This window comes from Triticum urartu, chromosome 7A (genome assembly GCF_056163025.1).
Source record: "Triticum urartu cultivar PI428250 chromosome 7A, HENAU_Tu73, whole genome shotgun sequence".
NCBI classification, from domain to species: Eukaryota; Viridiplantae; Streptophyta; class Magnoliopsida; order Poales; family Poaceae; genus Triticum; species Triticum urartu.
In genome coordinates, this window is record NC_141879.1 from 58,874,050 (window position 1) to 58,897,499 (window position 23,450).

At 47.7% G+C, this 23,450-nt stretch overlaps 2 pseudogenes; one reads left to right on the plus strand and one right to left on the minus strand.

Moving 5' to 3' along the window:
• Positions 1-1,015, plus strand: LOC125525321 (secreted RxLR effector protein 161 pseudogene; annotated as a pseudogene).
• Positions 1,016-1,023: 8 nt separating this feature from the next.
• The window catches only part of LOC147957723 (uncharacterized), a 33,113-nt pseudogene continuing 10,686 nt past the window's right edge, over positions 1,024-23,450 (minus strand).

Here is a 23,450-nt window from a genome sequence, read left to right on the forward strand (position 1 = left end):
ATGCTTAACTGCAAGCCCGCTCCCACGCCCATCGACACCAAGGCCAAGGTTTCCGCTTTGGAGGGTTCGCCTGCATCTGATGCAGCATTCTACCGCTCCATTGTGGGCGCCTTGCAGTACCTGACCCTGACGCGCCCCGACTTGCAGTATGCTGTTCAGCAGGTCTGTCTTCACATGCATGCTCCGCGCGACTCTCACTGGACTCTGGTGAAGCGTATCCTCCGATACATACGCGGCACACAGTCCTTGGGACTTACGTTGACGGCCTCCGCCTCCACCGACCTCGTCGCCTACTCTGATGCGGACTGGGCCGGCTGCCCGGACACACGGCGCTCCACCTCGTGGTACTGTGTCTACCTTGGGTCGTCCCTGATCTCTTGGTCCTCCAAGCGACAGCCCACCGTCTCCCGCTCGAGTGCCGAGGCTGAGTATCGAGCAGTGGCTAACGCCGTTGCTGAATGCTCTTGGCTCCGTCAGCTGCTCCAGGAGTTGCTTTGTGATGTTCACAAGGCCACGCTCGTCTACTGCGACAACACCTCCGCCGTCTACCTCTCCGCCAACCAGTCCACCATCGTCGAACGAAGCATATTGAGCTCGATATACACTTCGTTCGTGAGCAGGTGGCTCTTGGGCGCATCCGGGTCCTCCACGTCCCGACGGCGCAGCAGTTCGCCGACGTCATTACAAAAGGACTGCCTACTTGGCGGGGGGGGGGGGGGGGGGGGGGTGTTGAATATATGGTTTTGTGCATGTATATTGTATAGCCTGGCCCACCTCCTAGTCATTGTATAGTTGAAGTTGTGGCCCACCTTGTACTCCATATATACGTGCGCTTTGCACCGATCAATACATCGTGAAGCATTGCCAAACTCCCGTTTCCAACAGCGGACGCTGCTACAAGTGCGGCGAGCGAGGCCACTTCAAGAGGGACTGCCCCAAGCTGCGGAGGGAGCCGGCGGCGGAGTGCGCTGTGCTGGCGGATGTCGTCGAAGTCGAAGACGGCGGACTCCTCTAGGCCACGGCTTAGGGGATGAATGTTAGACGAATAAGCCGCGGCCGCGGCCAGGGCGCGTCGGCGCGCGGGTGCACCGGCCAGATTAGCTAGTGCATGCACGTAGTTAGCAGGTAGTTAGTGCGTATGTGTAGTTGGACTAGGTAGTGGCCGGTGTAGCAGCCGGGTCGTGTGTATGACCGAGGGAGCGTGCGTGGGTTGGACTGCTGGCGATGGAGCCGGAGGACTGACCGCGTCCAGGCCGTTGGTGGCCGCGTCGTCCGCGTACGGGCGGGACGGAAGCGCGAGCCAGGTACGGCATGGGGCGCGGGGGGACGTGGGCGAGTGCGTACGAGCGCGCGTATAAACCACGAACGTCTCTGTGTATCGCTGCAGCAGCTGAGTTCATGCTCAGAAGAAGAAACAAGAGGCCGTTCGTGCGGCCGGCGGCGTACGTGCGCCCGGGAAAATCCTGCCGTGTCCTTCTCGTTCTTCTTTCTTCTACCTCCGTCCAGCTGTGAGAGAGAGCTAGCTAGGGCTGCGCAAACAGCCTGTTGCTCTAGCTCCTCCTCGTCTTGGGCAAGCAACTCAGCCAGTGTGTACTCTATGCTAAATCAGGCCTGCTCCGGCACGGGTTCCTCCTACTCCTCATCTGACGGTGGCTCCTCCTCCTCCTCCACCTATTCCATCTTGTCCAGCATCTCCACCTTCTCCTGCTTCAGCGGATGCTCATCTGAACTTTCCAGCCCCGGAGGAAGGCAGGCCACAACGCACGCTATGAGGAACTCCTCCATGGCACACATCTGTTCTTGGATCTCTACCCGGCGCTCCAGGATCAGCATATTGTAATATGTCACACTCATGCAGACCATGATGGCAGCAGGAGGGCGACGGTGGAGCGATGTCATGAATGCGTCCTTACATCCTCATCTAAAGAAGAGGAGGCGCCCATCGGATAGATGGGTCTTGGCCCCGCCCGTCATTCCGATGTAGCGGACGCGTGCTGGAGCGTCCGGATGTCCCTGTATCCTCCTCGCATTTGGATTGTGTATAGGAGGTGGTGGTCAGCCCACATGTTTGGGTTGGATGTGCGCGGACAAGTTTGGTGGAAATTCGATGTCCATGCAGTTACCGCGCAGGCCACTCAGACGTTTGGGCAAGATACGTGGGCTGCGTTTGTAGATGATCTAATAGCATGGCTACATACATACTTGCAGAAATAAAACAACATGAATCAATTCATTTCTATAAGCACATATAGCTTGTTACTGGTCAGACACTATTACTAATTTCATACAAGATAGTGGCATACGTGGTAGTTCTTATGCACATATAGCTCATTAGCACGTAGAATGAGCTAGCTAGCTGCAGTGGAGCATGTAACTACAAACAAGACACTAGTAGGAAAACCATTACTACTCCTATAGAGGATGCTGGAGTAGCACCTTCCTAGGCTCGTCAAGGGCAAAGAGAGGCTCTTGGCCATCCGTTGACCCTTGGCTTGCGGTGGGACACTAGTAGAAAACCGGCCTTTTGTCCCGGTTCATAAGGGCCTTTAGTCCCGGTTCCCGAACCGGGACTAAAGGGTCGTTACTAATACCCTCACCCTTTAGTCCCTGTTCAAACCAGAACCGGGACAGATGGGGCTCCACGTGGGCGCTGCCGGCAGCCCAGGCAGGGGGGCCTTTAGTCCCGGTTCAAGACATAAACCGGGACCAAAAGACTTCCACGCGGCAGCAGCTGGCTGGAGCTGAGGTTTTTCTTTTTTTTTTAAAAAATGGCTGTTTTAGGGGTTTAGGGGGTTATTTTTAGGTTGTTATTAGCTAATTAATAGAGAGAAGTGTCCTCTCTTATGTCCGTGCTTGGTCGACGCTACGTACTACACATACGTATAGAGAGGACTAGGCACGCTAACTAGCTAGTAAGCAAATGAAGGAAACAGAAGATCGTCATGAACATATATGCATACAGAGAGAAGTGATATCGACCACCTCTCCTTCTCCGAGAGATTGGTCGAACAACAAGTTCTCGTATATCTATCGTCCGACACTACTGGCTACATATATACAATAATTATTTTTTACACATATAATCTCTTAAATTATGGACGCGTGGTCCACATAGTATTCTCCGTCTTCAGCGATCACGTGGTCAAGAAAAAAGAATGCCGCTAATTCCTCTTGAATTGCTCGCATGCGATCTGGTTCTAGGAGTTCATCCCGCTGCCGAAACATCTAATTTGAAGAAGGTGGTCAATACATATATATATATATATATATATATATATATATATATATATATATATATATATATATATGAATGAATGAAACTCAACACAAATGATGGTAATAAACAAAAATTGTGAATATTATTTCTTACGCACTTCATATTGTTTCTCAGAGTACCCGCCCCGCTCACAGGTCGTGTGGCGGATGGACTCGCAGACGTAGTATCCACAGAAATCATTCCCTTGTTCCTGCCACAACCACTTTACAAGAAATAGAGGTCAATCAAACAGATAAGCAAGAATGCCAAATGGTATTGATGAAACTAGCGCTTGAATCAATAGATAGGAGACGCGTGGAACATGGTACTATAGTACTTACTTTCGGGTATCTAAATTCCAGCTCCTTCGGGAGTCCCGGGGATTTTGTGCTGAATTTTCTCCAAACACTGCAAGACAAAAGAAAACAATTACTTGATATCAGGAAATGAACAAATTTGCTGATATGCTGGATAATGATCGATTTAACTTACTTCTTGAGGATTTCAGTCATGTCCGCATACTCCTGGGGATCTTTTCGTCTCGAGTCCAAGACAGTTACTACTCCCTGCTCAAGCCTAATCTCCAGGAGAATATAGTGGAAACTGCGCACGCATGCATAACTCATCAATTACATTACTATAACCTGGACTAATATATAAGGGAAACCGAATATGCACAAGACAGCACTCACTTGAAGTTGTAAGGAAAGAGTATTATATCTTTGTGTTCATTTATTTTGAATGATCGTAGCAAGTTGGCCTCGGTTTCTGCGGCATGATCTTTAACCTCAACTGCATCTATGAGATTTGTGTTAATGAACCCAATATCACCGATTTGTCTTTTCTTCAATTCAACGATCTTCAATCTGCATAATATAGTGAGGATAATTATAAATACATGCAATGAAAGAGCTGAGCTATATAGAGAGACTTAATGACAGAAGTAGTAGTACTTACAGACAGTAGCAGGTGACCGTTGCTTTATCGAGGGCTAATTGATTGAAAAACTGATAGAACTCCTCAAATGGAACATGCAACAGTTCAATTCCAACGAGGTCATGCTCCGGTTTAACTCTCATGTACAAAGTATTCCTCCCCCAGACTCTCTGTAGGTTTTCATGTACCAATCATGCAATCTTCGCATCATCGTTGTTAGAGATCTTTCATCTTTGATGAGAGGCTTCCCGTACTCGTATCTGTGTATCTGCACGTCCAGGAAATCATAACGTACATCGTCGGGCAGGTAATCGTCAAGATTGTTATAACTGGGCGCCATCCTCGGATCGACGCTAGGCACCTTGAGCGGGGGGCACGATTGCTTTGCTTTTTCGCCGAGCTGGGCAATTTGTTTCCCAGCTCGTCGTTCTTTCATCCTTTGATCACTGACAGTACTTCCCGACCGCTGCGCTTCGGCAAATGCCTTTCCAATAATGCGCTCATAGTTGCCTTTCGGCGGAGACATGGATGGTTTTGCCAGGGCAGCCAGAGTGCGCTTCACTTTCACCGGATCTACCTTCTCCTTCGGAGGTGGATGTCTCTTTGCTTTCAACCCTTTAAACTAGTCATCCACGTCGGTTTGCGTGATCCTCGCGTTCTCCTCCAGGGTCCTCTCGTATGGTAACTTCTCTGGAGTCTTCAGAGAAGGACCGAATCTGTATTTCCTCCCCCCTCTGGCTGTACTGCTAGACGCCGGCAGAGCAGACGGAGCGGCAGTCTTCTTGACTTGCTTACGAGGCGGAGGAGAAGGACTACGACGCGCCGGAGCAGTTGCCGGAGCGGCGGCGGGTCTCTTTCGCCCTTGCTGACGAGGCGGAGAAGGAGTAGGCTGGCTGCTCGGGCGCGCCGGCGCAGGCGGAGAAGGACGCGGAGTGCCGCCATGCGCCGGAGAAGGAGCCGTCCGAGGGCCCTGATCGTCACTCGCCGGAGGAGGAGGCGGTGGAGGAGGTGGAGTGCCCTGACTCGCCGGAGGAGGAGGCGGAGGCGTCCAGTTTGGAAGGTTGATGAGCTCCTTCCGCCATAGGCATGGAGTCTTCAGAGCAGAACCCAGCCGAGTCTCCCCTTCTCCGGTAGGGTGGTCAAGCGGGAGGTCCTCAAATCCCTCTGTTATTTCATCCACCATCACCATAGCATATCCTTCTGGAATCGGGTGGCAGAGAAAAGTTGCGTCAGGTTCATTAGGAAAAACAGAGCCAACAGCCGCCTTGACCTTCATATTCATCCATTGCGTCATAAGGTGGCAAATTTGAGCCTCCGTGATAGCATCCACGGGATAGCTGGCAGGAGCCGTCAAGACAAGCTCCGGCTGAAGCAGCTCGGTGGAAGCCACGCTGCTTCTCCGCTGAGATGGCGGGGTAGCTTCAGGGGAAGCTTCGGCAGTTCGTTTGCTGCGATTTGCTTCTCGTTCCTCTATCCCGAGTACCCTTTCTTTAAGCGCCTGCAGTTCGGACTGCTGCACTTTCTTCCTCCTCTCCTGGCTTTTGTAACCGCCTGCGTCCGGAAACCCATCCTTCCACGGAATGGAGTCTGGCGTGCCTCGTGTCCGTCCAGGGTGCTCAGGATTTCCGAGGGCCTTTGTGAGCTCGTCGTTCTCTCTGTCTGGAAGGAACGTCCCTTTCTGCGCTGCAGCGATATAGTACCGAAGCTTCTTCAAGGGTATGTCAAGTTGCTCATCCGTCCAAATGCACTTCCCTGTTACAGGGTCCAAGGTTCCGCCAGCCCCGAAGAACCAAGTCCGGCAACGGTCTGGCCAGCTCATTGTCTCTGGTTCGATCCCTTTTGCAAGAAGATCATTCTCAGCCTTGGCCCACTTAGGCTGGGCTACGAGGTAGCCACCTGACCCCGTGCGATGGTGAAGCTTCTTCTTCGCAGCATTTTTCTTGTTTGTCGCCGACATCTTCTTACTCTTTTCCGATGTCTTGTAGGCCACAAATGCAGGCCAGTCATCTCTAATCTTCTCATATATGCCCTTGAATTCTGGTGTCTCTTTTTTCTCGACAAACCTATTAAGGTCATTCTTCCACCTCCTGAATAGGTCTGCCATCCTCTTAAGAGCAAAGGACTTGATTAATTGCTCTTTAACTGGCTTCTCCGGATCATCCTCTGGCGGTAGGGTGAAATTTGTCTTCAGCTCAGTCCAAAGATCATTTTTCTGCATATCATTGACGTAAGACACCTCAGGGTCTTCTGTAGCCGGCTTGAACCATTACTGGATGCTGATCGGGATCTTGTCCCTAACCAGAACCCCGCACTGAGCAACAAATGCCTTCTTTGTTCGGATGGGTTCAATAGGTTGGCCGTCGGGCGCGATTGCTATGATCTCAAACCTTTCATCCGAGCTCAACTTTTTCTTCGGGCCTCGTCTCTTTACCTCAGTTGTGCTCGATCCGGAGGGCTAGAAAAAAGAGCAAAGACTTAATTAATATGTGTACATACCAAAACAATGAATGCATCAATTAGCTAGTCAGCTCAGGCTTAACTAATATATATACCTGGCCGGACTCGGTTCGGTCACCGGAGCCGTCATCACGGTCTCCTTCTTGCACCAGCATTGGGTCACCGGAGCCGTCCTCACGTTCTTCTTCTTGCACCGGCATTAGGTCACCAGAGCCAGCTTCTTCACCCTCTCCTTCCTGAGTACCATCGGTGTCGTTGAGATACAACGAGACGGCATCACTTCCTTCTGCGATTATGTCCCTCAACATCGCTTCGTTTGCTTCGTCTCGGGTGGTGTCCATAGTTTCTACAAATATTTAGAACATGGCAATTATTATTCAAACAAGACAAATGGATATATTAGTAGCAAACGTAGAACTAGCTAGCTAATCATAGTAAGGAATCATATATATTAATTAGCGGCCTCAACGCTGCTTCTCTAGGGTTTGGGGTGGCCTCGACAACGCTTCAAGGGTTTGGGGTGGCCTTGAGAGAGTTTGTTGGGTGTCCTCGAGAGTTTTGGTCGAGCGCGAGGGTCGGGGGGGTGCTCCCGCGGTATAAGTTATTATCACAGTCGAGAGGGTGTATATATATCGACTGCCCCTCATGTCGAAGTTATCTGAGGGGTATATCGACCCCCCCTCGTGTTGAAGTTATCGGAAGAGGGAATAGAGAGGAGAAGAAGCAAGGAATAGAGGAGAAGATCGAAGAAAAAAAGAAGAAAAAAAAGAGGAGAAGAAGAAAGGAATAGAGGAGAAGAAGAAAAAAATAGAAATTTCTATTTTTTTCTTCTTCTCCTCTATTCCTTTCTTCTTCTCCTCTTCTTTTTCTTCTTTTTTCCTCTTCTTATTTATTTCTCCTCTTTTTCCTCTCCTCTTCTTCTTTCTTCCCCTTCTTATTTTCTTCTTTCCTATCCTTCTTTTTCTTCTAAATTTTAGCATATTCTAAATTTTCTGCTAACTTTCTATATATGAACAAAAAACTTTCTATGAACAAAAAACTTTATATATATATATATATGAACAAAATTTCTATGAACAAAAAAAATTAAACTAACCACATACACATATACATTATACATAGACATATACATACACATATACATACACATACACATATACATTATACATACACATATACAATATACATACACATATGAAAAAAATTAAACTAAAAAAATTAAGGGCAGGGGCGGCGGCAGCGAAGGGCAGGGGCGCGCGGCGGCGTCGGCGGCCAGTACAGGGGGAGGAGCAGGGGAACGGGGCGGCGCTCACCGCGAGGTGGCGTCGGCGACGAGGAAGGCTCGGGGACGGCGGAGGCGCGCGTGCTCGGGGGCGAGGGCAGGGGTGCGCGGGCTCGGGGACGACGTCGGTGACGGCGACGGCGACGACGACGGCGAGGCACGGGTGACGGCGACGGCGCGGTCGGGGGCGACGGCAGGGGCGGCGGACGGTGTCGGGGCAGCCTAGCGGCGTCGATGTGCTCGGCGTCGTCGGGCGGGCCGAGGGGCAACTGGCGATGAGTTCGTCAAATTTTCCTAAGTGCTACTTATATATCCAGGCCTTTGGTCCCGGTTCATGACACCAACCGGGACCAATGCCCCTCTTTAGTCTCGGTTGGTGCCACCAACCGAGACCAAAGGCCTCTTTTCAGCAGACCAAAGGCCGCCGCTTCCCGCCCTTTGGTCCCGGTTGGTGGCACCAACCGGGACTAAAGAGGGGCATTGGTCCCGGTTGGTGCCACGAACCGGTACCAATGCACCCCTTTGGTCCCGGTTCGTCCCACCAACCGGGACCAATGGCCTTCTGCTGCCCCGCGCCCAAAAGTTTAGTCCCACCTCGCTAGTTGAGAGGGCTCGGGAGTGGTTTATAAGCGCTGCTGCGCCCACCCTCTCGAGCTCCTCTCAACTACAGGCTTTCGGGCCTAATCTGTCACTGCAATGCCTGTGGGCCTAGTGGGCCTGCTGCGGGCCTGAATACTGGCCCATGGTTGGGTTTCTAGTCGTATTCAGGCCGTGGTGGCCCAGTTGGTGGAATTTTTTTTGCTATTTTTTTCATTTCTACTTAGAACTAAATACTTACAGTTTTGTAGTGATTTCTTTTTTATTTTAAGTCACTAGTTTATGAATAACTTTACAATAAAAATTGATTTTTGAGTCATTGTTTTTCCTGCTATTTAATATTACTGTGTTTTATCATTATACTCAATTTGGTAATTTTAGTTAGTCATAACCAATATTATAGGCATTTTTTTTCACTTTGAGAGGAGCTCAACAACGCAGAGAGGGACGGGCTTTTGTTTTTGTTTTGCTTTCTGTATTATTTATTTTCTTTTGTTTTTTGCTTTATTTTTTTATTCTTTTTTCTTTTAGGTGAGCAAAATTATAAACTTTCTGTTAGTGCCATTAGTTTTAGAAAAATTATAAACTCAAATTTGAATAGTTAAAATTTGAATTCTTTGAAATTTGTGTGAATCACAAGTTTGTGATTAACTTTACTAAAAAAATGAACATAGATGCACCTATAGAGAAAATTCGACCTAAATTCATAGTTTTCAAATGAACTCTGAAAAAGTTGGCATAGCATGCTCGTCTGTTACAAATTTGGCATGATATCATCATAATAGTTGTGGGAGAAAGTCTTCACTTTTGTCATTTTCTTATTGCGCCGTAACCATGGATAATCTTCATTGTTTATCACGATGCTTGGGTCAGCCTTGACATTGAAGGGAGGAATTTCATGAAACCTTTCATAATCTTCAGACATGTCTGTCTTGCCCTCCACTCTCAGGATATCCCTGTTTCCTGAAAGAACTATGTGGCGCTTTGGCTCATCGTATGATGTATTCATTTCGTTATCTTTTCTTTTTCTCGGTCTGGTAGACATGTCCTTCACATAGATAACTTGTGCCACATCATTGGCTAGGACGAACGGTTCATCAGTGTACCCAAGATTTTTCAGATCCACTGTTGTCATCCCGTACTGTGGGTCTACATGTACCCCGCCTCCTGACAGATTGACCCATTTGCACTTAAACAAAGGGACCTTAAAATCTTGTCCGTAGTCCTTTCCCTTCTCGGTTGTTGCATCAAAGCGGGCACCGCTGTTTTGGTTGGTGCTCTTTTGATCTTGGTCAATCGTGTAAAATGTATTCCCATTTATCTCGTATCCTTTGTAAATCAATACAGTCAAAGATGGTCCCCTGGACAACAAGTACAACTCATCACAAACAGTGTTGTCACCTCTGAGACGTGCTTCCAACCAACTGCTGAAAGTCCTAATGTGTTCACATGTAATCCAGTCATCGCACTGCTCCGGGTGTTTGGAGCGCAGACTGTTCTTGTGTTCATCGACATACGGGGTCACCAAGGTAGAGTTTTGTAGAACTGTGTAGTGTGCTTGAGACCAAGAATGCCCGTCCCTGCATATTATTGAGTCCGCTCCTAGCGTGCCTTTTCCAGTCAGTCTCCCCTCATACCGCGATTTAGGGAGACCTATCTTCTTAAGGCCAGGAATGAAGTCAACACAAAACCTGATGACATCCTCTGTTTGATGGCCCATGGAGATGCTTCCTTCTGGCCTAGCGCGGTTACGGACATATTTCTTTAGGACTCCCATGAACCTCTCAAAGGGGAACATATTGTGTAGAAATACGGGCCCCAGAACGACAATCTCGTCGACTAGATGAACTAGGACATGCGTCATGATATTGAAGAAGGATGGTGGGAACACCAGCTCGAAACTGACAAGACATTGCGCCACATCACTCCTTAGCCTTGGTACCATTTCTGGATCGATCACCTTCTGAGAGATTGCATTGAGAAATGCACATAGCTTCACAATGGCTAATCGGACGTTTTCCGGTAGAAGCCCCCTCAATGCAACCGGAAGCAGTTGCCTCATAATCACGTGGCAGTCATGAGACTTTAGGTTCTGGAACTTTTTCTCTGGGATATTTATTATTCCCTTTATATTCGATGAGAAGCCAGTCGGGACCTTCATACTGAGCAGGCATTCAAAGAAGATTTCTTTCTCATCTTTCGTAAGAGCGTAGCTGGCAGGACCTTCATACTGCTTCTGAGGCATGCCGTCTTTTTCGTGCAAATGTTGCAGGTCCTCCCGTGCCTCAGGTGTATCTTTTGTCTTTCCATACACGCCCAAGAAGCCTAGCAGGTTCACGCAAAGGTTCTTCGTCACGTGCATCACGTCGATTGAAGAGCGGACCTCTAGGTCTGTCCAGTAGGGTAGGTCCCAAAATATAGATTTCTTCTTCCACATGGGTGCGTGTCCCTCAGCGTCATTCGAAACAGCTACTGCGCTGGGACCCTTTCCAAAGATTACGTGTAAATCATTGACCATAGCAAGTACGTGATCACTGATACGCATGGCGGGCTTCTTCCGGTGATCTGCCTCGCCTTTGAAATGCTTGCCTTTCTTTCGACATTGATGGTTGGTCGGAAGAAATCGACGATGGCCCAGGTACACATTCTTCCTGCATTTGTCCAGGTATATACTTTCAGTGTCATCTAAACAGTGTGTGCATGCGTGGTATCCTTTGTTTGTCTGTCCTGAAAGGTTACTGAGAGCGGGCCAATCGTTGATGGTCACGAACAGCAACGCCTTTAGGTTAAATTCCTCCTGTTCGTGCTCATCCCACGTACGTACACCGTTTCCATTCCACAGCTGTAAAAGTTCTTCAACTAATGGCCTTAGGTACACATCAATGTCGTTGCCGGGTTGCTTAGGGCCTTGGATGAGAATTGGCATCATAATGAACTTCCGTTTCATGCACATCCAAGGAGGAAGGTTATATATACATAGAGTGACCGGCCAGGTGCTGTGATTGCTGCTCTGCTCCCGAAAGGATTAATGCCATCCGCGCTTAAAGCAAACCATACGTTCCTTGGGTCCTTTGCAAACCCATCCCAGTACTTTCTCACGATTTTTCTCCACTACGACCTGTCAGCGGGTGCTCTCAACATCCCGTCTTTCTTACGGTCCTCACTGTGCCATCGCATCGACATGGCATGCTTTCTGTTTCTGAACAGACGTTTCAACCGTGGTATTATAGGAGCATACCACATCACCTTCGCAGGAACCCTCTTCCTGTGGGGCTCGCCGTGAACATCACCAGGGTCATCTCGTCTGATCTTATACCGCAATGCACTGCATACGGGGCATGCGTTCAGATCCTTGTATGCACCGCGGTATAGGATGAAGTCATTAGGGCATGCATGTATCTTCTCCACCTCCAATCCTAGAGGGCATACGACCTTCTTTGCTGCGTATGTACTGTCGGGCAATTCGTTATCCTTTGGAAGCTTCTTCTTTAATATTTTCAGTAGCTTCTCAAATCTTTTGTCAGGCACAACATTCTCTGCCTTCCACTGCAGCAATTCCAGTACGGTACCGAGCTTTGTGTTGCCATCTTCGCAATTGGGGTACAACCCTTTTTTGTGATCCTCTAACATGCGATCGAACTTTAGCTTCTCCTTTTGACTTTCGCATTGCGTCCTTGCATCGACAATGACCCGACGGAGATCATCATCATCGGGCACATCGTCTGGTTCCTCTTGATCTTCAGCACCTTCACCCGTTGCAGTATCATTGGGCACATCGTCTGGTTCCTCTTGATCTTCACCAGCTCCCCCCGTTGCAGCATCACGGTATTCAGGGGCATGTAGTTGTCATCGTACTCTTCTTCTTCGTCGTCTTCCATCATAACCCCTATTTCTCCGTGGCTCGTCCAAACATTATAGTGTGGCATGAAACCCTTGTAAAGCAGGTGGGTGTGAAGGATTTTCCGGTCAGAGTAAGACTTCGTATTCCCACAATCAGGGCATGGACAACACATAAAACCATTCTACTTGTTTGCCTCAGCCGCATCGAGAAACTCATGCACGCCCTTAATGTACTCGGAGGTGTGTCTGTCACCATACATCCATTGCCGGTTCATCTGCGTGCATTATATATAATTAAGTGTCCAAATTAATAAAAGTTCATCATCACATTAAAAGCAAAGTACATACATAGTTCTCATCTAACAACATATAGCTCTCCAGAGCATCTAATTAATTAAACAATACATTGAAACTATGTAAAACATTTTAATGTGAAAACAAAGGCGATCATAATCGCAACCAAGGTAACAATTGATCCAACAGCATAATGATACCAAGCCTCGGTATGGATGGCATATTTTCTAATCTTTCTAATCTTCAAGCGCATTGCATCCATCTTGATCTTGTGATCATCGACGACATCCGCAACATGCAACTCCAATATCATCTTCTCCTCCTCAATTTTTTTTATTTTTTCCTTCAAGAAATTGTTTTCTTCTTCATCTAAATTTAACCTCTCGACAATAGGGTCGGTTGGAATTTCCGGTTCACATACATCCTAGATAAATAAAATCTATGTCACGTTGGTCCGCATAATTTTCATAAACAATAAATGAACCAATAGTTATAAAGATTAATATATATACCACATCCGAATCATAGACAGGACGAGGGCCGACGGGGGCGGATACCAAAACCATCGCACTATATAAGATGCAATAATAAAAGTAAGAAAATGATACAAGTATCTATCTAAACATACAAGTAACAACATTTTTTCCTTTCAGAAAGAAGATAAGAACAAGAGGCTCACCACGGTGGTGTCGGTGATGAGATCGGCGCAGGTGATCGACGGCGGTGAAGACGGGGGTGGGGCGTGACGGACCGCTAAATCTAGACAAATCTCGAGGAAAATGGAGCTTTGAGGTCGAGCTTTGAGAGGAGAAAGCTTAACTAGTGTGGCTCGGGCATTTCATCGAACACCTCGTGTGCATAGGAGGTGAGCTAGAGCACCACAAACCCCTCCCCTCGCCGGCCCAGAAAAACAGAGCACTGGAGTGCTCTGCTCGCGGGCGAGGGTATATATAGGCACCTCATTGGTCCCGGTTCGTGGCATGAACCGGGACTAAAGGGGAGCCTTTGGTCCCGGTTCAGGCCACCAACTGGGACCAATGGTGGTGTGCTAGGAGCCAGGCCCATTGGTCCCGGTTCGTCCCACCAACCGGGAACAAAAGTTCCAGACGAACCGGGACCAATGGCCCACGTGGCCCGGCCGGCCCCCTGGGCTCACGAACCGGGACCAATGCCCCCATTGGTCCCGGTTCTAGACTGAACCGGGACTAATGGTCTGCCCCGGCTTGAACCGTTGCCCCCTTTTCTACTAGTGGGAGCCTCTCGGGGCAGCTCTGGGCCCTCTGATCTTCTCGGACAACTTGGACCAGAGCGGCCCGGCTGGATAGTCCATGACAAGTGGACCACCTGGTGCGCCCAGGGCCACCATTACTGGCGGCACCCATCGAGCCCCCGCCGGCGCGTGAGAGCCTGGTCGGGACCGCCTGTCGGAGTCCTTGCCCAGTCGGGTTTCGGTCCCTGTGACGTCTTGCACGTGGGGCCCGATTCGAGCTTGAGCCTCTGAACCATCCATTCGATGGTGGCTTGTCGTGGGGGCCTCTCAGGGGATCTCTGCGCCGTCCGATCTGCTCGGGCGGCGCGGACCCATCATGTGTGGCTAAGTGTTCCATGATGGATGGACCACTGTACTCGCATGGGGCCACTGTCATTTCGCGGGCTTCATCGACCGTTGTGACGCGAAATGGCTTAGCTGGGACCGCCTGGCGGCATCCTCGCGTCTCGAGCAACCTATTAGGCTTGTCCGATCGCGACATGTGGTATGTACCTCGTGCTCGCTTGTGTCGTCTAATGCATGTGTTCCGTCCAGGCATGTCGTTCCAGTCGGTCGGGACTCGTAGGCCCAACGTGGATTTGCTCAGTCCCGCTTGCACGGCTGCCCGACTAACTGACGGTGGCACATGCCGGCATGTCCGAAACATCCATCCGGCTAGGGATGTATTGTTTGGACAGTCGGGCATGAATTCGATTCGGGTAGGGTCACAGCGGCAAGAGGGCGATAAGTCAGGCTCGACGTTGCCTTGTTGCTTCACTGGCACTCGCAGTGTTGTTCGCCTGGTCGACCTGTCAATTTCACTCTTCCGTTTGAGCGGTCTCGGGATGGAGGGTCAGTTTCCCGGCCTGATAAGCCATTTATTCGTGGGCAGTTTGGTATTTCCCTTAGGTCGATTGAGGTTTATGATAAGTTAAAGCTTCGAGGGAAGACCAGAAGAACTGTAGGTGGGCCAGAAGCTCAAGGCGCGCGACCCTAGGGGGCGCCACCTGAGCTTGTGGGGCCCAACAACCTCTGTCTGACCAAATTCCAGTGCTATAAATTCCCTAAGTTCTTGAAACCCAGAGTAAGACCTGAAACAATCTTATCATCACCGCAAGCCTCAGTTCTTCCGTGGTCACATTCGGAGGCCTTCGTCGGTGCTCTGCCGGATGGGGGATCTATCACGGAGGCCATCTTTCATCAACCTTGCTTCCTCCATGATTATGTGTGAGTAGTTCCCACAAGACCTACAGGTCCATAGCAGTAGCTATCTCTCTCTCTCTCTCTCTCTCTCTCTCTCTCTCTCTCTCTATCTATCTATCCCAGATGAATTGTGGGTTTATGATCATATTATTCATTGAAAGTAACGAATTCTTTTCTGAGATTTATTATGTTTAATTTTATAGCATTGTATTTCTCTCCGGTCTATCTATCTCTTTTAGCCAATTGGATTGACTAGTCATCAACCCGTGCATCATCACGGGCTAGCATTAGAAAATACATGGCAATGAATCATACTATACAACATTTGTGTTATAAATAAATTTATGAATTTGAATATATGAAAAAACTTATAAAAGCATTACATAATTTCTGAGGCATGAAAAATACCCGATGCATAGGGGAAAAATAAATAGACTTGGCTTGGTAAGATTCATTTTATCAAAGCTGCATACATTGAGGTAATAGCCATGAAGATGCATAAATCATTTGGATTACAGGAGACCAAGCTTGTCCGGGGGATCAAAATTCAAACTGCAGATTTAAGCTTATAATATTTTATCATAATTCTCCATAACAACACTGTAGAGAATCACTGGAACCAAACCAGCCACGTAATTGTCTATTTTCCTATGATAGTTGGAGAAGGAAGAAAGTACACTTAATAAATCACCTCCCACATGGTTCTAACTTGATATTAAGGGAACAAATAAAGTAGATGATGTCACATTTCTCGATAGAGAGAGGAAAGTATTTAATGTAGAAGATGATATGTCACTACTAGGGCAAAGCCTAGCAGTAGCACGGGTCAAAGGGCCATCACTAGCGCAGGGGGTGGCGCTACTGCTACGGCACTACAACTAACTTTTAGGAGTAGCGCGTTCTGGCCCGCACTACGCTATGTAGGGCTAGCAGTAGCGTCTATTGCAGAAACACGCTACTGCTAAGAGAAGGCTGCTGCTAAAGTCATGACCCTCGTTATTGCTACTAGTTTTAGAAAAAAAAATCTGCTGCATATCTTCTTTTGTATTTGTACATCGTTATACAATTTTGGTCACACGAGGCTATGGTTATATCATTATTATCATGTTGAGTTATTGTGGAAGAAACACGAATTAGATTCATGTGACCAAAAGTTGGATTAGTACGACGACTAATCCAACTTTTTGTCACATGAATCTAATCTGTATTTCTTCCACCCAATGACATAATAACTCAACATGATCATAATAACTCATCATCATATTCATATAAGAACTCATACATCATCATCATCATCATTATAATAACAACTCATCATCATAGTCATATAAGAACTAGCTCATCATTGTAGCACAAGGTAGCACATTACTCATCATCATGAACATGATAAAAACTCATCATCATAGTCATATAGAAACTAGCTCATCATTCTAGCACAATGTAGCACATAACTACCTAAGACCTCCTACTCTCTCGAAGGTAAAATAGCATAAAACTGGTAAACCCCTGATTCTCCATTATGGAGAATACAGATGAACCTACTTCCCATTTGTGGGCTGCGCTTGATGTTGCCCCCAAGTAGTTCTCTGCGACCTTTCAGAACTTTTCTCCAGTCTTTGATTGTGAGGATGACATCTCTTCTATGAATCGTGTATGCACTGCGGTGAAGCATAGGCAAACTTGGCCGTAGGCTAACAATGTTCATGTCACCTTTCATTTGCATAAGACTAGGTATACAATCCACCGGGAGTTTCTGTTGAAGAACATCATAATAACATACATAGCAAAATGTAGTTTAGCTTAAAAGAATCTACGCAAAAAAATGCACGGGTGACATAATAGGAATTTTTTTACCATGATATCTCGATGGATTTTACCGTAGTTCAACACGTGGACCAGTGGCACGTATTGAGAATAACATGGAGGGATATAATAATTCGTCTTAAAAGTCTCAACATCTTTAATCCATGAAACAAAATGATTTATCTCCTCGCAAGTTAGGTCAGACCCATAACTGTATTAGGTTTTGTTCTCTACTTTCCGTAGATTTCTTGAAGATTGGAAATAAGTTGTCAACTATTTTTATAAAAACAATATAAATTACTTATTGAATATGTTTGAGAAACTCACATAGAGGTAGAAGTGGAAGCGTATGAACATCGACCCAAAGGTCGGTATTAGCTTCGTCGATATTATCTTCGTCGACATTATCTTCATCCATGTCATCTTTAGGATCATCACCCAGATCGAAGGTGACATGCATACCCTCCTGGAAGCCATACGCCTTGCATAGTGCTGCCCAATTCGAGCATCCAAAATAGGAGTAGGTCACCGCATTTTATAGATTTACGTTAAAAGCATAACGATGACGGGTCCTGACGTGAACTCTCTTTATCTGCATATTCTGATGATCTTTGAAATCCAGCTTCTCCAAGACATAACGTCTTGCATGGCAGGGGATGCACTAGTCGAATTGTAGAAAGCGAAAATTACACGTTGAAGAAACATAAGTCATGCTTAATTACGGTAAAAGACTTGTCATCATTGTGTACTGTATAAACATCAAAGGACTCATCAAGCTTAATACTGCAGTGCCGACCGCCTTCCAGGTGAGGCCTGTCACACAGAGCCCGGTCGTCAACATAGTACTCGCACTCAGGGATCCTATCATTGTCATCAGACATTTCCTATGTTCATAATTCAAAGATTAAAGTCAACCCAAAATGTTATTTAATTTTCTTTCCGGAAAATCCAAGGCACTTGATATTTCCTATATTCTAGCGCAAGCCATGCTAAAATTCATGGAAAAATCCGGCATGACCTTTGCTAAAAAGGACATATCGAGCGCCTGAAATTTGCCGGAATGAAAATTAATCAACACTCCATCAAAACATAGGCCATCCGGAATGACCTACTTGTTAAATTACTGTGGTTTTCCAATACTTTAATTTGTCAATACTTTGCTATCAAACACAGTCTTAGTTTCAATTATATTATATGTAGAATGGAGCAGCCGCCACCATGTCCGGTGTGCATGTCAAGGTGCGCAACCGACCTTTCAAGTGGCATGCTGTTTGGCATCTACTTCCAGACGTGCTTTATTCCTGCAGTGGTAACGCATTACATGAACCTTCTATAATAGTTTTTTCTTTTGTTTTCTTGCTATTTCCCCTAATGCAACGTGTTTTTTGGGTTTTTTACACAGATTGTCCGTTGCAATGTGAGATGAGCTCATTACCAAAGACACTATGATCTTCGACGCTCCAGGGGGGCCTACACTATGGAGGTCCACAAGGGACGAAATACATCCCAGATTGGAGGAGATGACTGGAATCGTTTCTTCAACCACATGCATCTCACTGGGGGTGAACTTATCAACTTCTCCTTCAGAAGGGAAACTCCAAGGCTGGCTGTTATCTACATCAACAATGATGAAGATGATGACCCACTTGATGAAGCCCTCTATGCAAAGGAATCAGGCTAAGCGAGGACGAATCGGGCAACCTCTGGTACATACTTCCTCCATGCGATGACTATATCGGGATGCCATTCGTGATCCGCCTCACAAGGACAAATGTGTGTCGCCATGTCATGGTATGTTACTTGCTTAGTTGTGAATATGCTCTTAGCTAGTGTGTAGTAATGCGATAGCCTACTATATAATATGTTGTGATATATATACGCTTAGTGTAGATTTTGAGGATATGCTTAGTGTGTAGTAATGCGTGATATGCTTAATTAATTAGCTAGTGTGTAGTAATGTGACATGCTCATTTACCATATTTGTTTTTTTCTCCAGAACTTACCTAAGAGGCTAAGTGAGAGCTGTGGCATCGAGCCGGATGAAGCAGGCATTGCTGGACTACGCCTTACCGCAAGGGGACCCATCACGAACTGTGCTTACACACTGGACACAGACGGTCGCACTATGTTCAACGCCGCGGAATGGAGAAATTTCCTTGCTGGAAAGAATTTCCAGATTGGACAGGCCATCTTAGTAACCATCAGGAACACCCGGCGCCATGGCTTGAGGATGATGGTGGTCATCGACCTCATTTAGAACTATGTGTGTGGCGGGGCAGTACACTATGTATTGTTTAATTGTGTATTAGCGCTACGTACTAGTACTGTATTAGCTCGTAATGTTTCTATTGGCTAATTATGTTTGTGAGATCTAGCTAGCTATAGCAGGCACTTAATATATATATCAACTCCTAATGTTCTTTTATCTGGTACTGTTCTACTGTGTAATGTTATATAAAATGTACTTAGTGTTAATGTGAAATGCTAAATGTTACATGGTGTTGAAAAACCTTTTTTTAGTACGAAACGTTCGTGATGTGCAAATTGCATTGTGCGCCGCTAGGTAAGTCAATATAGTGGTGGCATTGCAAACATCGCACACCAGAAATACGTACAATACTACTGACGTAGGCTCTAGCGCCACCACTATTTTGTAACACTGGCGCCATATTGGTGGCGTGGGGCTCCCATGCCAGCAAGGCTATTTTTGGCACATCATGGCTTTTCTGCACTAGTGTTTATGCTTATTTTAATCTTAAGATGCCAGGGCCGAATGGTGTCATTACAGTCAATGGCAACTAGGAACGCTCCACTACCGGACTCGCGGACTATGCCTACGGCCACGGGCCGTCGGCATAGGCCCCTAGGCCATCGGCATAGATCTATGCCTACGGCTGCCGTCGGCATAGCCCCGTCGGCGTAGATGTCGTCAGCGTAGTCTTGTCAGACCGTCGGCATAGTATAGCCGTCGGCATAGGGGCCTATGCCGACGGCCTGACGTCAGCCGTCGCCATAGTATAGCCGTCGGCAGTGTTTTTCGTCTGACGGCAACGGACGGCGCCGTCAAATGCGCTGACGAGTCACGCAATGCCACGTCGCAGAGCTATGCTGACGGCTTTGCCGTCGGCATACCTCTGCCACGTGGCAACCCGTGGTACTCCTGGTGGCAGAGATATGCCTACAGCAAAGCCGTAGGCATAGATGAATCTATGCCGACGGCTTTGCCGTCGGCATATCCATGCCACATGGCATCTCCTGGTTTCTCCTGGCAACAGGGCTATGCCTACGGCAAAGCCGTCGGCATAGATGTGCCATGTGGCAAGCCCTGGTAACTCCTGGGCGTATATATGCCGACGGCTTTGCCGTAGGCATAGTTTTATTTTTTTATTTTCCCTGTTTTCTCTTTTCCAATTCATTTGACAGCATTTCAAAACAGAACAATATGAAATTAAGCAGAAATATGACAATTCATCATGTAAACATACTCAAGTTCATCTAAACATACTCAAGTTCACCATCATCATCTAAACATACTCAAGTTCATCACATCATCTAAAGATCATCACCGACGGAAGTTCATGAACATAAAAGTAGTGCAAGACATGAAACATGATAAAAGTAGGAATATGAAAGGCATGGCACGATGGCCACATGCACGGAATCATCAAGCAAGACCACCTCCGCCATAACCACCACCACCTCCGCCAAAACCACCTCCTCCGCCAAAACCACCACCACCTCCGCCAAAACCGCCATCACGACCACCACCACTCTGCCAGATCGGAGTGATTGGGGTCGACGGAGCAGGAGTCGAGCCACCGGTCCCCTACATGTTTCAGAAAAGATTCTAACTGTAAATATGATATGATAGTGTTTCATGAACGAGAACTAGTTTGCTACTCCCTCAGTTCCAAAATAGATGACTCAACTTTGTACTAACTTTAGTACAAAGTTGGGTCATCTATTTTGGAACGGAGGGAGTAGTAGTTAGGCAAATGTACTAACCGGACCATCACTGCCTAGTGCCACCCATTCATCGAACGTGGGCACGTGTGGGGGTTCTCCCGCAGGTGGTGGTGGGGGTCCCATTTGTGGTGGATCCGTGCGGTTAGTCCAAGACGCCAACATAGCCTGAATGTTAGTTAAACAAGCAAACTAGAAGATCAGAAGGAATGAAAGTGCAAAAATTTAGCTTGGTTTTAAGAGGGCAAAACTAACCGTCATCATCTGACGGTTGTAATCATCGTTTGCCTTCACTCGTTTCAAGTACTCCCGCACCTCGAGATTCCTATGCTCGACAAACTCCTTATATGCATACATAATTTAGGTTGTTTCTAAGTGAGCAATGCTGAAAATAAACTGAGAATGCTAGATAGAAAAAGATAAAGAGGAAGTACTTACAACATGCTGGCGGGTTAAGGGAGTCTGTGAACGCCCCGTACTCTCTAACAGGCTCGGGTTGGTAGCCCGAAGCTGTGTGTACGAGACCGTAGGAGTGATCAAGCCGTCGAAACACGGATACCGGCCATTCTTCTTCCCCTGGATGGCCACCACCGCCGTGTCATCGATCTGAGACTGGGCGACCTCAGCAACAGGAACATCCGGATGCAACTCCTGATAGTGATGAATGTAAGACCCCAAGTGCTCCTCGGTCTTGCCGTAGTACTGGCTCTCGCCCTCCTTGCGATGACTCCGCTCGCGGGCCAGCTTCCACGACTCCATGTCTGAGAGCGGCCTCTTCAACTTGTCCTCCTACAACGTCAAATAGAAGTCAGCCATACATAAGAACATGACGGTAAAGAAGAACAAAAATGCATCATGCACATAGATATACCTTCATGGCCTTGAAGCCCCAGTGGTTCCTGTTTCCTTGGCCGTGTGTCCCGTCGTCTCCACGGTTAGCCCAGGCCTTGATGCTCTTGGCAGCAAACTCTGCATCGGCGCCGAGCCACCTATCCACCAAACTCGCCCATCCGTCATGCCTTCCATAGCACCAACGAGGAACAACCTATGCAAATTTTGGAAGCATGACATGTGAGCACGAAACAAATAGTTGACTGCTTGAAACAATGAAAAGTTAGTAATAGTTACCATCATGAACTGCTCCCTGCTCAAGGTAAGTCGTAGCTTCTGCGCTTGAGTTTTGGTCATCTTTTGGTGCAGGTAGTAGTGGTAGTACTGCGAGACGGCAACCCAGCGCACCTCGTACTGCAACCGAGCTTTCTTCTTCGCAGCCGCAAGGAAGACCACGTTGGCTCTGGCCTTGTGCTCGTCAAGAACTCTATAGAGTTGCTGCAATCATGCATAAACCAGAAGCAAACAAGGCATGAGTTGAGTGATTCAATGATAAACTATGAACGAAACTGAAGACAAGTGATTCAGAAGAGAACTTACCCAAAATTTGGTGATCACGGCCTTAGCGGTCGTCCCGTACTCCGCGTTGCTGCAAGCATCGTAGTGGGCCCAGCTTGTGGCCAAAACCCGCTGCTGCAGGTCCCTGTCTGGCCGCAGGCAGAATAGGCCAGGCCAAAACTCCTTCAACAGGACAGTGATAAGGCTGTTCGGTTTACGGCCCTTTCCGCGAAGGATCCAGTTTCTGCAAAAGAATCAAATGATTGCCATGTGTACAATAAGAAAATGTTGTCATGTGTTGAAAATATGATTGAGAGGCACTTACTCTGTCCCAACAGGTTCAATGAGCCACTTGTGCTCCTCGATAGAAGGTGGTGTAGGTAGTCCAGCATTACCACGCAGCCACCCCTGTGGAGCACCCGGTGGCAAGTCACCCCACAATGCGGGATCAACCTCCCCTCCACCCTCCTCGCCCTCCTCCTCACCCTCCTCCTAGGCCTCCTCCTCCTCACCCTCCTCCTCCTCACCCTCCTCCTTGGCCTCCTCCTCCTCACCCTCCTCCTCGGCCTCCTCCTCCTCGCCATCAGGAACATACTCCTCCTCCTCAGACTCAGAAGGTGCCTCTGTATAGGAGGGCATCGAAGAAGACCCTCCTATTTCGGACACGGCCCGGAGTTTTTTGCCCCGGTTGCCTCTCCCCCCACCTCCTCCTCCTCTAGCGGCTCTCCCCCCACCGCCTCCTCCTCTAGGGTCTCCTCCCCGACGCCTCCACCTCCCTGTGAGGTGTCATCCTCGCGTAGTCGGGAGGGAACCTTGTGGGCTCGTCCACTCTGAGTAAGTCCTTTTAATTTACAAGTGGAGAAGGAGCAGGCAAGAAGTCGAGGGCGGGGCATCTAGAGTTTGCATCTAATATCCGTTCAACCATGCATCTAATATCCATTCAACCATGCATCTAATATCCATTCATGCATCTAACAGTGGCATTCATCTAACATCCATTCAACCATGCATCCAATATCCATTCATGCATCTAACAGTGGCATTCATCTAACAAATGAAATAAATTGAAAAAAAAAGCTAGCTCACCTCACCGGAGAAGGAGCAGGCAGGGAGTCGAGGGTGGGGCAGGGTGTCCGGGGCCGGGGCAGTGCGGCGGCGGCGGCAGGGGAGGAGGTGGAGTA